This window comes from Dasypus novemcinctus, chromosome 5 (genome assembly GCF_030445035.2).
Source record: "Dasypus novemcinctus isolate mDasNov1 chromosome 5, mDasNov1.1.hap2, whole genome shotgun sequence".
Taxonomy (NCBI): Eukaryota; Metazoa; Chordata; class Mammalia; order Cingulata; family Dasypodidae; genus Dasypus; species Dasypus novemcinctus.
Window position 1 is genome coordinate 31,843,329 of NC_080677.1, and position 16,109 is coordinate 31,859,437.

The following is a 16,109-nucleotide window of genomic DNA, read 5'->3' on the forward strand; positions in this document are numbered from 1 at the left end:
TTGGAGGAGCGTTGCAAAATCCCCTGAAGGACTTTGGAAGGAGTGTGGAGTCTGGTGGGTGGTGGGTGGTGGGTGGCTGGGGAGGGAGGACCCTGGCCAGTCCTCTTTCCACCCCAGGATGCTGTGACCCTCTTCCCGGGAGCCACGCCTCTCTGCGGGCTGACAGTTTAATGAGCAGCCCAGCATTTTACCCAAGGCAGTCACACCAGTAGGAAATCCTGTTAGGTTTACAAGTGCCCATTAGTTAGAAGCTCCCCAGGGTCATTGTAGGCATGCACTGTGCAAGGCTTCTGTTTGGGACGTCCTTGTGCCCCAGTGTTGAGTGCCCGTGCAGAGGGCAGTGCCTCTGGGAACTTGGGTCTCCTCCTGTACATTATAAACAGCCCTGGGAGCAAAATCTCCAGCTCCTCACAGAGCTCTCCTGCAGGGCGCTCCGGTCTCCACAGGAAAAAAAAAATCGGGTTCCTGCCATGAATGAATGACCCAGGAGACTTCAGGGAACGGGGGTCCCATATTCAGAGTAAGTGAACTGAGTCAGAGGAGGGAGGACACCAACCGAGATGGGGCAGCTGCTGTTTTCTCTCTGTGGCAAAACTCACTCCATCACTCTTTCCTTTGGGCTGTGGTTCTCGAGTGTGGTCCAGGGATAAGTGGTACCACAGCATCACCAGGCAACTTGTTAGAAATCCAAGTTCTCAGGCCTCGCCCCAGACTGCCTGGGGCAGAAACTGCTGGGGCGAGGACCGGCAATCTGCATTTTAACAAGCCCTCCAAGGATTCTGAAGCGCTCCAGTTGGAGAACTGCTGCTACCTGGCTTCTGGGACAAGGCCACGAAATGAGCAGAGGCCGCCTCTGCATCCTGCCCTCCAAGGGAGCAGATATCTCCGAACACCTAATAAATGTCTGCCTCAAGGTGCCTGTGGAAGCTCGAAATCATTTTATGAATCCCAAAAAGAAACTAATGGGTCACCATGGCGTGAGACCCTTGCGACTGGGCTACATCAGTGAGGCAGGACTCGGGCTGAGCCTCCGCCCTCTTGCTGGGTCTAATAAAAATGGAGGCACAGGAAAAGGGAGCTGCAAAATTTGATCCAGTTTCTCCCACAGCTGAGATGCAAGAAGAGATGCCCCCGAGAAGCTCAAGAGCTGAGGCCCAGAGAAGGCCGGGCCATATGCCCGCTAGCTTGCAGCTGGACACAGGAGGAAAGTGGAGCAGCCGAGACTGAGGGAGGAGACCTGGAAGGACACAAGCCCTGTGCCTGGCTGTCCATAGCTGAGCTCCGGCAGACGACAGTAGATTCTGGGGGGGAAGGCAGAGACCACCGTAGAGCTCGATGGCCCTCCTGCCTCCCTTGACTTAGAGAAAGCACCTCTTATGGTGCCTTGAGTTGGACTTTCCACGACCTTGAAACCGTAAGCTTTTATCCCAAATAAATCCCCTTCATAAAAGCCAACCCATTCCTAGGACTTTGCATCGGCAGCCCTCTAACAAACTAAAACAGTGCCTCTCCAGCTCTGGCTATTGGCTGGGTGCGTGGGTACCTGCCTCCCCTGGAGGCGCAGCCCCTGATGAAGCTGGCTGCCCCTCAGGAAACCCGGCCGTTCCCATCCTTGTGTCCTGGTGTGGACGCCTTCCAGAAGTGTCAAGGGAAGCCAAGGTGACCGTGTCTTGATGCAAGCCTGATAGTCAGATATCACAAATCTACTCTGCACCCAAAATACTTGCCAGCGACAATAGGATGCTTCATCTCCCCATAAATTCTGGAGCCCGTGTGGGTCAAAAATCTCCTCTCTCCTCTAAGGATGGGTGTTACCTTAATCAAATCACCTAAAACCTGGCAGGATTCACTTTTCAATTGTACTCCATATTAGTTTAGTGTTTTGTAAGCTCCAAAGTATATTTTCCTCCCATTTATTTTTTGTTTTGGCATCTCAAACAGCCCACAGAAGCTCAGTAGTGGACGGTGTCCAAGTCTGCTCCAGCATCCTTTCCCTCTGCCCGTCTCTGATGGTAGCTCTGTTTTCACTCAGCATCCTCCCCTTCCGCTGGTGGCCCATGCGTCCTCAGGGGAGCCTGCCCACCCGCAGCTCCAGAGGTGGACGGAAGTGGTCTAAGGGCGAGCCCACCCCCCTTGCCAATGACTGATCCAGGAGAGGCAGGTCACTCAACTCAGGTGACTGAGATTCCAGAAAAGGCTTTCCAGGGCTGCTGGGAAATTTCTCGCTTGCCTTCCTCTCTCCTCGGAGTGCTTCCATGCTCCCACATCAAGCTGGGAATTGCTGCCCTCACTTCACTACCAGCCTGGGGATGTGGCTGGCACATGAAGGGGGACAGGGTGTCCTGAACGTCACACCACCACAGGCTCCCCGCTCTGGAGGTCGGTAAACATTGACATTGTTAAGGCCAATTTGAATTGGATTTTCTATTATTTACCACCAAAAACACCTTACTGATAGAGTAAGGATTATTATCCCTATTATGTATGTAGGGAAACTGAGGCACAGGAGGTTTAGCAACTTTGTAGTAAATGGCAGAAGTCAGAGTGGAATCTCAGGATGTCCCTTCAGGCAAGTCACTGTGATGTTTCCAGAGGGAAGGGACGGGGGAGCAGGTGGAAGAGACGCGCAAACGGGGAACTGCAGCTGCATGGGCAGGCTCTGCCTGCACCACAATCTTATCTGAAGATGCCCAGAGGACTGGAGGTAGGAAGACAAGAAAGAAGAAATGATAGAGAAGGAAGGGAGTTATAGAAAAATAAATGAAAAATAAAAAACACAATGCATTCTTTTAGTATTAGGGCAAAGGTCCATCCTGTATGAAAAGTAAGTCCTTGGGAGTGGATGTGGCTCAAGCAGTTGGGTGCCCACCTGCCTTCCACATGGGAGATCCCAGGTTCGGTTTCTGGTGCCTCCTAAAGAAGACAAAAACAACAAGCAGACATTGAGCAAAAACAACAAGCAGACAATGAGCAAAAACAAACCAGCAGGGAGCAGATGTGGCGCAAGCAGTGGAGCACCCACCTCCTACACAGGAGGTCCCGGGGTTCATTTCCCAGGGCCTCCTAAAGGAAAAACAGACAGACAATGAGCAGACAATGAGCAAAACAATGAGCAGACAGACAAGGAAGCCATCTCAGGGCAGGAGAATGCAAAGGGGAAAAAAAGTAACTAAGTCCTTTACTTGCTGCTTTCAAGGTGTTTCTTTTAGTTTGCCATTAATATATGCAGAGAGAACTGAACTGTGTTCTTCTTGGAAGCAGGAAACCCCACTCTGTCCAGCTTCCTAACCCGAGTGACTCAACACTGCTGCCCTTGCTGCGGTGCCTGCAAGCAGTGATGCCGCAGCTCTGCAGAGCAGACACCACTTCTTACCTCATAAAATTGCTACCCAAAACACACTGGAATAATCCACCTCATTAGGGGCTGGGGGCACCACCACCAGCACCCTCGCCTTGCGTAGCGTGCAGCAAGCTCCCCTCTCTCGGGCCCCTGCTGGGAAAAGCAGGGTGGTTTGGAGGCGGCAGACCCTCCTTCCACATCCCATCTAGTCAAGCTGCAAATCAATATTGCTTGGTGAGAGCAAATCACATTTCAAGGTTATAAGCAATAGAGAAAGAAAGAAGGCAAATGGGAAATCATTTATCAAGATGACCATATTTAAAAGGGAAGAAAAGAAAGCTTCCATCAAAGATGTAACGCCATCCCTTGGCTATATCCCCACCCCACCCTCACCCCAAAATGTTGGCAGAGTTTTAGGTGCTGTGAGATTTAAATACCATTTTCAACGGGTTTTGAGATATGGGGTTGCATGGTTTATAAATGTTCTTGGTCACAGAGTTTAGTGCATTTTTTTTCCCTCCGAAAGGGATCATCAACCGAGAAATAACAAACTAAGCTGCAAGGCAACGAAGGCGTTTATTTGGGGTCTTAGAACTGCAGTTTGCGGAGCACAGATCCAAGTAGCAACCCGGCTTGTGTCCCATCTTGGTGCTTCCAGGCAAGGGATTTTAGAGGACATAAAGAGATTACATAAAGTGTGATTGGTGGCTATTTGGGACATCCTAAATATCCTGCAGGTTAGGTGGTTTACCGAGTTCCTTATTCTGTGGCCTGTGTCTGGGGTCCGGGTGTCCCTAAAGGTTCGAGGAGCACTGCTGCTTGAGGCCGGGCCTCCTTGGGCAGTTTGTGATGGCTGGCTGAGCTTTCCATAGGAGCAACCTCCAGAGGGACCGCCCGCCTCCGTTTTATATCTCTTAGCCACAGCGACTCTCAGGAAAACGTCGTCTTATTTCTTCTTACATCACCAAATGTCTGCTTTTCTTTTCCAATGTGAAGACACTAACATCTTTGGGGGCTGCCAGGGGGATCTGGCTCCCTCATCCACACCACTCTTTTCAGTTGATCACCTTTTAAATTAGAGACACATCCAGTTAGGGTGTCAGGATTCAGAGGAGTTAGCAGCATCTGGGAAGAAAGGCAAGACCGAGAACTCACCCGGTGAGGTTGCAGGTGGGGGGCAGGGGAACGCATCAGCTACCAGTGATGCAAGAGCCCATGTTGGTATTTATCCCCCTTCCTCACAGGTGGGCAAGCTGAGGCTCAGAGAGGTTGAGTAAATTGCCCAGGATCAAACAGCTTGTCCCTAAGGGCTATGAGACTCAATGTAAGCATGGCCAAGGGAATGTAATAATAGACAGTAGGGGTGTAGGAGAAAAACCCTTTCTCCATCATCTACCCTATCACGTCGCCACTGATAAACCTGACCTGGCCCCGCGGGCTGCTGACATCGGTGCTGCCTGGCCAAGTCACCTGATCCTACTCAGGCATGTCCTGTGCACACCACGCCCCAGGACAGGGGCCCGCACCTCCAGCAGCCCATCACCAGCCGTCGGCCACACTCAGAGACTTTGTTTTCCTAATACAGGACCGAGACAGGTGTCAATCTTTTGGCTTTGAAAGCCCTGACTCGTGTCTCTCCTTCCCCACATGGCATTCCCCAGAGCCTAGAAATAGGTTCCTTGGTTGGCAGTCCAACTTTTCTTCTTAGTCTCTTTTTTTTCTCAGGTACCAGGGCTGGGGATTGGACCCAGGACCTCATATGTGGGAAGCCAGGACTCAACCACTGAGCCACATCAGCTTCCATGAGTTGGTTTTATTCATTTGTTTGCTTTTTTGTTTTTAGCAGGCACTGGGAACTGAACTGGGGACCTCCCATGTGGGAAGCAAGTGCTCAACCACTTGAGCCACATCTGCTCCCCTTAGATTTTATTTTCACTTGACCTCCACTAGTCCATCACCCTGTTGCCCACTGCTGCCCACGTGGCCCAGAGGAATGTGGGTGAGGGCCAAGAGCTACCCATGGCCCTTGGTTGGCCAGGGGCATCTTCTTCCTAGGCAACCTCCTCCTTTACGAGTCAAGTCTCTTTCAAACCCAAGCTAACCGGCTCTTGCCTTGGAAATCCCCAACTGCCTCATGCAAAGGTGTGCCATGTGTTCAGGAGGGCTATTTTAGGCCATGGAGGACATCTTTTTTTCAACCAGAGGGATGGAACACCATGCCATTGAAAGACACAGCCAGGGAAGCGGACTTGGCCCAGTGGTTAGGGCGTCCGTCTACCATATGGGAGGTCCGTGGTTCAAACCCCGGGCCTCCTTGACCCGTGTGGAGCTGGCCCATGCGCAGTGCTGATGTGCGCAAGAAGTGCCGTGCCATGCAGGGGTGTCCCCCGCGTAGGGGAGCCCCACGCGCAAGGAGTGCGCCCCGTAAGGAGAGCCGCCCAGCGCGAAAGAAAGTGCAGCCTGCCCAGGAATGGCGCCGCCCACATGGAGAGCTGACATAACAAGATGATGCAACAGAAAGAAACACAGATTCCCGTGCCGCTGACAACAGAAGTTGACAAAGAAGATGCAATGAATAGACACAGAAAACAGACAATGGGGTGGGGGGGAGAGAAATAAATAAATAAATAAATCTTTATTAAAAAAAAGACACAGCCACTAAGCCAGCAGCAGGGCCGTGCCCCCGGGTGGGGGGCTCAGGATGGGGAGGACCCTGGTTTGACCCCTGCCCTGGGGACCCTGCCATGCTAGCCCCAGCCACTTTTGTGGGCAGAGGTGGGGGCTTTCACACACCTGCCCCCACCACCTGAGGGCTTGCACTGGCTGAGGGAAGGCTCCAGTCTTCTGGTCCTTCTGCAGGTCACCTGTCGTTCCTTAAACTATTTCTATTATTCCTGGGTTTAGTTCCCGAACATCCCTGAGCAAAGAGATCGTACAGGCTCACGTAAGGCTTCAAAGCTGTAAAACTGAGATGCAAGTGAAAATGCCTACACGACCATTAACCTCTTTGTATTTGCAACCAGAGTTTTTGGATCCGAAGAACTAGTTTAAAATCCATTTGTCCTTCATGTTTGCACTATGAGTCTCCAGGGGCTTAATCAGAATAGAAAAGAATCAAATACCCCATCAGCAGCTCGGCCTCTGTACCCAGCTCTTGCCTGTCGACCAGCAGGAGATTTAGATTTCCACATATTCCCTAAAATCATGTCAGAGGCAGAAAAGAAAAGGATAGCACAAAATTCAGCTGCAGCCACTTAATGGGGAAGCGCATTGCAGGTCAATGAACTTCAGCAAACTGGGTACGGTTCTAAGAATCACTGATAGGGAGGACGTGATTTAGCTTCCTGCATCAGGGTCTCAAAGCGGGGGGTGGTGGTGGGCATCTTGAGGGTGCCACCGGCCACCACAGAATGAAACACGATATGCAAGCTATCCCGCTGCAGGTAACTTAATGAGGATGGGCGAGAGGGAGAGATGAGGGCTGTACTAGCAGAGGGTCCCTCTGCCCAAACCAAGTGCAGACAGGGACGCAAGGCTGCTTTTTTATGGGCTGCTTGAAACAAAAGACATCAAAACCCTTGCTTTCTTCCTTGTCTAGCCCAGAGCCGCAGTAACATTCTCATAAGGAAGCGAAGGCAGAGACATTTCCCACTGCTTTGGAATGTGTGGCTCCAGCCCTCTGGATTTAAGGGAGGCCCCAAGCTACCGAGCAGGCAGCTGTTAATCTGCATGATTACTGGAGAACAGTAAAACCATCAGCCCCCCAGTCCAGCTTAGCAGGGAGCAGGAAGCTGCCACAGGCTTAATCGCTGGGAAATTGCAGAAGAAAAAGACCTGGCTGGGAATATGGTTGAAAAGCCAGCCCCAGAGATAGACCTCTTTTTTTCCTCCTTAGACATTCTTCCAGAGCCAGTAGGCTCTGGAAACGACAGCGAGAAAAAGGGAGCACCAGGAAAAGCTCTTTGTAGAATCCTCAGGCGCTGCACACAGTTGGGAGGGACAACCTGAACCCATCCATTTCCTAAAGTACTTTGTGATTTCTCATGATCCACCTAGTAAAAGGAGAGAAGTCAGAAAAATAAAATAAAACTGTTCTGATTATTATGTTCACCTACCCAGTTGGGAAAGTCAGGCAGCCTCTTTTATAGAGCTGAAAGAGTAAACAAACAAAAAAATTTATCTTCACTAGTAAGGTCTCACTCACTCATTTAGTAAATATTTATTGAGTATCTACTGTGAGCTGGTTCCTCGGCTAAGTAGGACCAGGGACCCAGGGAAGGACAAAGCAAGGTCTCTGCCCACAGAGCCTGCCACCTGGGGGAGGATGGAGCCACACTTTTTGGGAGAATGAATAAGTAGGGGACATCTAGCCAATGGGGGTAGGTGGCATTAGAGAAGGCTCTCCAGAAGGAAGAGCTATCCAATGGCCGGAGATGGTTAAGACCAAAGAGGGGAGAGGTTTTGGTCAAAGGAACAGCATGGGTTCTGTTGGCTACCCCTTTTTCTATTCCCCGATAGAGAACTGCTCTGGACTTTTAGAAATAACAACGAAAACAATTTTTTTCTTAGCCTTACAACCTGGGCTTTATCCTATTCCTTCCAGTGTCCCATTGAAAACAGGTTCAGCTGACTATACTACTTTATTTTAGTTTGATTATTCCATGTAAATTAATCTGAAAATTATTCAAAATACTAGAAAATCTTTGGGGTTGATGCTATTGGCAAATGTCATAGCAAGCTCGGGAGTAAAGGTAGGCTGAGTCCTGGTTGTCTAATGGCAACTTCTGAACTCCTTTACCAGAGGTGTGTGTCCCCGGAGGCAGTAAGAGTGGAGCATAGGAGGCAAATTCCTGTTGGACTTCAAGAGGTAGGACCTGGAAACACTTCCCGAGGAAGGTCTGCACCCAAATTAGGCATTAGAGTTTTTGCCATAGCGGAAGTAGTAACCCAGACGTAGAAGGAGATTAGAACAAGCTCCTGGATATGTTTACTGCTAAGTGCAGCTAAAAGGAAAAAAAAAGGAGATTAAGTGAATGGTAGGACTTGGGAAAAACAAGAAAAGCATCTGGATTGATTTGGAAAGATAGAATAAGGGACTTATAGCGTGGTACAAAAAAAAAAATGTAGGCTATTGGGTATCTCTTTCCTCATTTAAAGTCAGCATGGCACTGTGGTTAAGCACGTCAACTCTGGAGTCAAAGCATGTGGGTTCAAGTCCCTACTCAACCACTTAATAAGCCTTTGATCTTTGGCCAGTTACTTTCACTTAACACCCATGCCTCAGTTCTCCTCGTCTGTAAAACGGGACCATCACAGCACTTGCCTCATGAAGTTGGAGTGAGAATTAAGTAATGATGGTGTCTCCAGGGTGGTACATCACAACGTTTTCCAAAAATGAGGGACTCAAGGGCTTTCTGCTCACAGCCAGGTAAGAGAAGACCAAATCTGTCCAGATTAAGAAAAATAAGGATAATATGAAGTTTAAAGTTCAGTGCAGCAGATACCTTTATTATATATTGGTCATCACAGACAAGGAGAAAGCAGAGAAGCTGAAGCAGTCCCTGCCCCCAAGTTTGGCAGTGAAGGAGCTGAAATGAACCAGACATGCTGATTTGAACTGTATAAAAATTTTAAAAGTTAAAAATTAAAATAAAAAAGCAGACATGTAAGCATGCCTAGAATATAGTAATGATCAACAAACTTAGTTATTGATTTTATTACCCCGCTTTTTCCAGAAAAGAATAAAGAAAAATGGGCTTAATTATAAAGAAAGAATCTTAGTCCAATATAAGAAAAAATTTCTCAAAAGTGAGGAAGCATGGGAGTGGTTTTCTTAGATAAACCAAGTCTCAGAAAGTCATTAAAGTCAGTAGAAATGAAATTGACCCTGATCTGTCGAGGATGAATAATGTGAAGCGACAAGGAGGTGGTTTGGTCTGCGTTGGGGCAAGAAGGCAGTGTTTAGAGCCAGGACACTTGAATTCAAGTCCCAGCTTCAAATATGTGACTGTGGGCAAGTCACTAATACTCAGAGATTCAAATTGCCCTTCATATCCCCCACCTAGGAAGGATTCAGAGAGACCGTGTGTGAAGATGGTTTCTAGGCATCAAACGCCGTGGGTTCTCAGGGCTATACTAGATAGTCCAGTACTGCTCGCGTTCACCTGCTGCAGCATGGCGCCAAGAATGGACGAGCTGCTTGGCAATCCAGGTCTCCTTTAGCCCTCGATCCTGAAGAAATTGTCCTCCTAAGGGTCAGAAAAAACACACCAGAAGGGTGTTGACAGACCAATGTAAAACTCTTCTTCCCAGCCACTGCCACTCTCTGTCCTCATGCGCATTGCTCTGGACACTAGCAAGTGTTGCCCTTGGAGGAAAGCCTCTCTTGACTTTGAGCAGAAGACTCATGGGTATCAGGGACGTGGCTAAGTGTCTGCTAGATCCTGTCCCTAATGTCACAACCACCTGCCTGTCACTTTCCAGGCACCTGTGATTAAATGAAGACATGGGAAAAGCGGTGACCACAAGTGAGTTTGAATCTCATAACATTGGTTCTCTGTCTCTACTCATGAACCAAGCATGAAGACACCCCAACTGGGGGTGGCAGAGCAAAGGGGAGAAAAGACACTGGCCCTGAATGACCACCGGGTCACTGACCTAACCAGCCTTAGGCCTCTCCGACCTCTGGACTTCTTCTTATGTGAGATAATGAATTTCCTTCTTTTCTAAGCCACTTTTGTCTAGGTTTTCTGTCACTTGCATCTTAAAGTATCTTCACTGATGATAAACAAGGTGTTCAATGATCAAACTTTGCATTACTGTTAATAAATTATCCTCCAGATGACAGTCTCAATTTATACTGCACTGGCATAATATGAGAATGCCTGTTTCCCCTTACTAGACTTAGGGTTGTAATTCTTTGTCAGTTTAATAGGCAACATTTAGTTTAAGATTGATAGGGCCTGCCCATCTACTTGGGAGAACGAGCTACTTTAAGGACTTCAGCTGCTGGCTGCAGCCATGGGACTCCACCTTAATCACCGTTGTCTGTCTGTTGATTGAAGTAGGCCTGGCAAGACCTCTGCTTTCTGATGCTTAATTCCAGTTATAAATATGCTTAAAAGTAAGGTATTTGCATTTAAAGGGAACACATTCTTTATTTAAACTTTTTATTGGTTGCCTACCAACCTTCTTCCAAATAGTTGTTTTAACAATATTTTAAAATGTTTTGGAAAAATAAAAACCAGTTGAAAGTAACAAACTGATGTACACCCTCCATTACACAAGACAACTTGTTGTGATTGGAGACTGTGTGTGGCGTGTGAGAAAAACAGTGACGAAGAGACGGTGAGCCAGGAAGAGACCTGGCGGCAGAGAGAGAAATTTAAATATACAGCCCCATCAGGCCTCTTCCGTGAGAAAGGAGGTCTGTCCCACCTCAGCCATCCGTGGTGCCTGGTAAGGGCTGGAGGTGTGATCACAGGGAACTTTGTTCCTTGACTTCACCTGCTCAAGGTGAAGGCAGAAGAGGCATAAAATAAGGTCTCTGGAGACTTTACTTTCAGCACTGTAACTGAATCCAATTTATTCGTTCAAATAGGTGTGGCACCAGCTAGACTTAATAACAAGAATGTTCATTTATTTTGTGCCCATGACTGGATCTCATTAAATATATTTTTCACAACAGTCTTATTAGGAAGAGGTTATCTATGATCACCATTTTAAAGACATAAAATCAAGGCAAAAAAGTGTTAATGCACTTGTCCAAGTTCATAGCACCAATATGAGGCTATGTGGATTTGACCGCAGATGTGGTTGACACAAAAGCCTATGCGATCCTCACTGAGCTACCCTTCTCCATGAGAGCGCTTTCTAGCAGTTCCCTGAAAAATCTGGTTGTATGAAGATGAAAAAGGGAAAGAGGTCCAAGTATTTTACATGTAATTTGTTAAATAATTAATTTACATGCAATTTCAGTTTTGCTGAATTGCATGGAGCAAAATATTATAAGCTTATTCTAATTATTTCTTTCTTTCTGTTGTTAACTTTTACAATGAAAGAGATAATAAAGGTAATATGTGGTCAACAGAGAAACTTTGGAAAGGAATAAAGTAAAACAAAAGCACCTAAAACCACTCCACTACACAGAATAAAATTACTATTAACATTTTGAGGATAATCCCTTGGCTTCTTAATTTCATATAAAATATGGTGGAAGTTATCTTTGTTAGTATTGCCATAAAGTTTTTTTAAAGACAAGTATCATCGAACATGACTGATGGTGAAAGTTGTTGTCTGTGGCTACATTTCAAATACCTTACCATCCTATCACTACCATTTTATACTCTGCTCTGGTCCTATATGTTTTTAGAAGTGGAAATATGTTATTATGGAAAACTACCTGATGTGGATGATATGCATTATTATTAGAAGAAGCAAGATTTAGGGATATAGTATTAAAAATAGGGAGCAGATATGGTTCAAGCAGTTGGGCACCTGCCTCCCTCAGGCAGGGAGGTCCCAGGTTCGGTTTCCAGTGCCTCCTAAAGAAGATGCCACAACCAGCAGACAATACGAACATCAGGGAAGGGAAGTGGCTCAAGGCGCTGGGTACTCACTTCCCACATGAGAGGTCCCAGGTTCAGTTCCCAGGGCCTCCTAAAGAAAATGAGCAGACACTGAGCAGACAGATGAGGGAGCCATCTTGGGGGACGGGGAGGGGAATAAAAAAAACAATAATATAGGGCACAAACCAAACTTCCAAGAAGAAAAACTGGCAAGGAGACATGTATTTAAAGTTTGTAAAGAAGTAATACAGGGAAGCAGTTGTGGCTCAACTGATAGAGCATCCACCTACCATATGGAGGGCCCAGGGTTCGATACCCAGGGCCTTCTGTGGTGAGCTGGCCCATGCACAGTGCATGCCACATAGAGGTGTCCCCCACATAGGGGTGCCCCATGCGCAAGGAGTGCACCCCGCAAGGAAAGTTGCCCTGCACAAAAAAAGCGCAGCCTGCCCAGGAGTGATGCTGCACACACAGAGCGCTGACACAGCAAGATGGTGCAACAACAACAACAAAAAGCAACACAGTTTCCTGGTGCCGCATGACAAGAATGCAAGCGGACACGGAAGAACACATAGCGAATGGACACAGAGAGCAGACACCGGTGGGGAAAGGGAGAGAAATAAATAAAATAAATAAATCATTAAATAAGAAAAAAGAGGTAATACAAATAATAAATATGAAAACACATCCAACCTCACTATGGACCAAAGCAAACACATTACTATAAACACGACCATCAGCGTTTCGCCTATCAAAACGGGAGGTCTGCAAATATAATACTTGATGTTGGCAAGGGTTCTGTGTGACAGGACCCCTCATCCAGAGCCGAGGGCAGAGGAAACAGCACAATCTTTCTTGGCAGGATGGAGAAATTTGTTCCTGTGCCTTCTCTGAAGGGTGAACTCTTCTCTAAGGGAAGATTCAGAGGTAATGAGAGATTTATGCCCGTGGTGGTGCTTCACACTATTATTTATAAGCGTGTATGATGGGAAACCATGTAAAGTCCAAGAGATAGAGAAACTATTAAATAAAGTATAGAACATTTGCTCAATATAGAATTAAACTGGCATAAAACCTTTTTGAAGGCCATTGAATGATGAGGTGATAGTCACGGTGTCACGATAGGATCATCACACAATGTGGGAGAAAAGCAGGACATAAAACTGTAGGTGCACTATGATCCAATTTTTATACCTATATATGCATTGAAGATATTTTGAGGAAAATATATTAAAATGCTAAGAGTTGTCATCACTGAGTGATTCATCCATGAGTAGTTTTGATTAAAAATTTTTTTTTCTAAATTTTACTACAAATAAAGAGCATTTCACCAGAAAAAAAGCATAAGTATTTTAAAAAGAGCCTGCTGACCCCGAGCTATTCTTAGAGGAGTCCCAGTCTTTAACCACTTCCCTGAGAATGTTAATAATAATTATTATGACAATTGCTATTATTTTATTGAGCAACTACTACAAGTCGGGCATTATGCTAAGCATTTTACCTTCAATATTACATTTCATCCCTACAGCAGAGCAATAAGGTAGGTACCGGAATTATTCCCATTTTACAGAAAAATGAAACTACCCTTTTTTATTTTATTTTATGTTTCTATCTGGCTGCATCATCGTCTTTTTGGTGCGCCTCTCCAAACCGCGGAGGTCCAGGTCTTCCATTGCTTGGCCACTTCCGAGGCTATCATTTTGAGATTTAAGCAATTCACTTAAGGCCATTCAGGGACCAGGGCAGATTCAAATTGGGTCTGACTCCAGCTAACCAAGACTGACTCCAGAGCAAAAACCAATAAGTAATTTTATTCGTGCAATCTCACCTTCTTAAATCTCCGTTGAGGCTTTGCTCCTCCCACGTTCAGAGATTTTTGGAAGACTATCCCCATTTAGATCTACGGAATCTATACAGTAAACAGTGATAGAAAATTTGTCCTGCCACTTTACAGAGCCCAGCCTCCAGGGCCAGCTTCAGAGTCCTGAGATCTGCGTGGTCACGCAGGGCCCCACCTGAACAGAGCTCTGTGCTAGAGTTAATGCTCCACTCTTTCTGTCCTCTAACTCTTCCTAATTTTTTTAACAAGGAGCCCCTCGTTTTCATTTTACATGGAGCCCCACAAATTATGTTGCCAAGCCTGCTAGTCGCATGTGAGTAACTAAAAGTCCCTAAGCCTCATTTAAAAAGACACAGTGTTTGGGCTTAAGAGTTAGGATCTTTGCTTTTTATTACCTACCTGGGCCCAATGCCTACAGAGAAAGTATTTTCCCTTGCTTAAATGAATCCCCCATTTGAAAACACCGGTATTACTAAAGCCTAACTGGGAGGCAGACTTGGCCCAGTGGTTAGGGCGTCCGTCTACCACACGGGAGGTCCGCGGTTCAAACCCCGGGCCTCCTTGACCCGTACGCAGCGGCCCACGCACTGTGCTGATGCGTGCAAGGAGTGCCCTGCCACGCAGGAGTGTCCCCCGCGTAGGAGAGCCCCATGCGCAAGGAGTGCGCCCCGGAAGGAGAGCTGCCCAGTGCGAAAGAAAGTGCAGCCTGCCCAAGAATGGCACCACACACACAGAGAGCTGACACAGCAAGATGACACAACAAAAAGAAACACAGATTCCCGTGCCGCTGACAACAGAAGTGGACAAAGAAGACGCAGCAAATAGACACAGAGAACAGACAACCGGGGTGGGAGTGGGGGAAGGAGAGAGAAATAAATAAATCTTTAAAAAAATAAAATAAAGCCTAACTGGGCCCCTTCTCATCCTCATCATCTCCAAAAAGTGTGATTTTAAACACTGCTCTCTGAGTGTGCGCTCCCTGTGCTGCCAGGTCTGCAGCCAGCCTTGGTGCGTGTGGCCAGGCTGGTTTAACAGCCCGTCAGAGTGCCCTGACCTCCCGGGTGAAGGATGTCATGTGCTCCGATTCTGGAGAAGGAGAACGGTTGCTGGCTGGAGGTTTTTAGGAAAGTTCTACCTTGCTTTCAAGAAATGAAAATAGGGAATCAGACTCTTTCTCCTGCTAGGATGCATACTACCCCAATTGCTACTGACCTTTGTAATTTGGCAGCCATGAGGAAAGCCAGCTGGAAGCCAAAGTCGGCACCCAGAAGCGCACAGAGCAGAAAGTACTGCAGAGAAAGAGAGTCCAATGGATGGAACCAAGCCTGAAGTCCGTCCTCTCTGAGCTTCTCAATACACAAGTCAATGCAGCTCTCCTGTGTAAAGCATGTTTGAGTCGACCATTCTATTGCTGCTTGTAGAGGAAAGCCCAAAACGACCCTTCACGCTGGTGCTAATTTGGGTTCAGAAGAATTGGGGTTGAGGCTGCAGCCTTATTACTTGTTTACAAATACACTGGGCCAGTTTCAACTTCCCCAAACCTCAGTTTTCTCATCTAGCAAATCCGGGCATCCTAATAGGGAGGTTTACTTTTCAGAAATATGAGTGTTGAAGAGTTAAAAGATACTGAAGCGTCTGGAAACATGTAATTGTTACACACCTATGAGATACTGTTATAGACATATGAAATTCTCAGGGTAAATGAATTTTGAACGTGTCCAAGAAGTTTATGTGTTTTTCTGGAACATGACCAACATGCTTTAGTTTGAGTTTCCTTATTTTCTCTCTCCTTCCCCTTCCCAACCAAACTGAGCATCTCTTTAATATGCGGTTGGCAGTGACAGAGCTTTTCTCTAACATCATTTTTTTGTCTATTCAGCAACTTCCCAAAATATCAAACAAAAAGAGTGAGTAAATTCTTTAAAGCGTTTTGTTGAAGGCTTTCTCTTCTGCATTCAGAACAGGAATCAGAGGCCTGGCACAGAGGAGGCTTTAGGGGTCAGGAAGAAAATTGTCTAATCTGAGAACAGAGAGTGTGTGTGGTACATTTATCCTTCTAAAAGGTAAAAGAAACCGTCAAAGGCATGTAATGGACTGGCAAAATTTTTAATGGAAACTGTGTTTTCAGAAATGCACTAACTTGTGATCACTTACTGCAGAGGGAAATTAAACTCAAGGGAGGGAAAAAAATCTAGCCTGTGAAAAACACACAAATGCAAAGCAAGAATCAAGAGCCATCAAGAATCTGGGAGGACCAACTGGTCAATTAAGTACCACGTAAAGATTTCCAATTTTCTTGTAGTAAATTATTTATTTAGCTCTTACATACCATCAATATATTTTACAAGTTTAATACCCAGAT

General features: G+C 46.5%; 1 non-coding gene across 1 annotated transcript; it reads left to right on the forward strand.

The window, feature by feature from the left end:
- The first annotated feature begins 14,233 nt into the window (after positions 1-14,233).
- On the forward strand, positions 14,234-14,309 carry TRNAG-ACC (transfer RNA glycine (anticodon ACC)). The gene has a single exon. It is a non-coding gene; the product is annotated as a tRNA-Gly (tRNA).
- Positions 14,310-16,109: the final 1,800 nt, after the last annotated feature.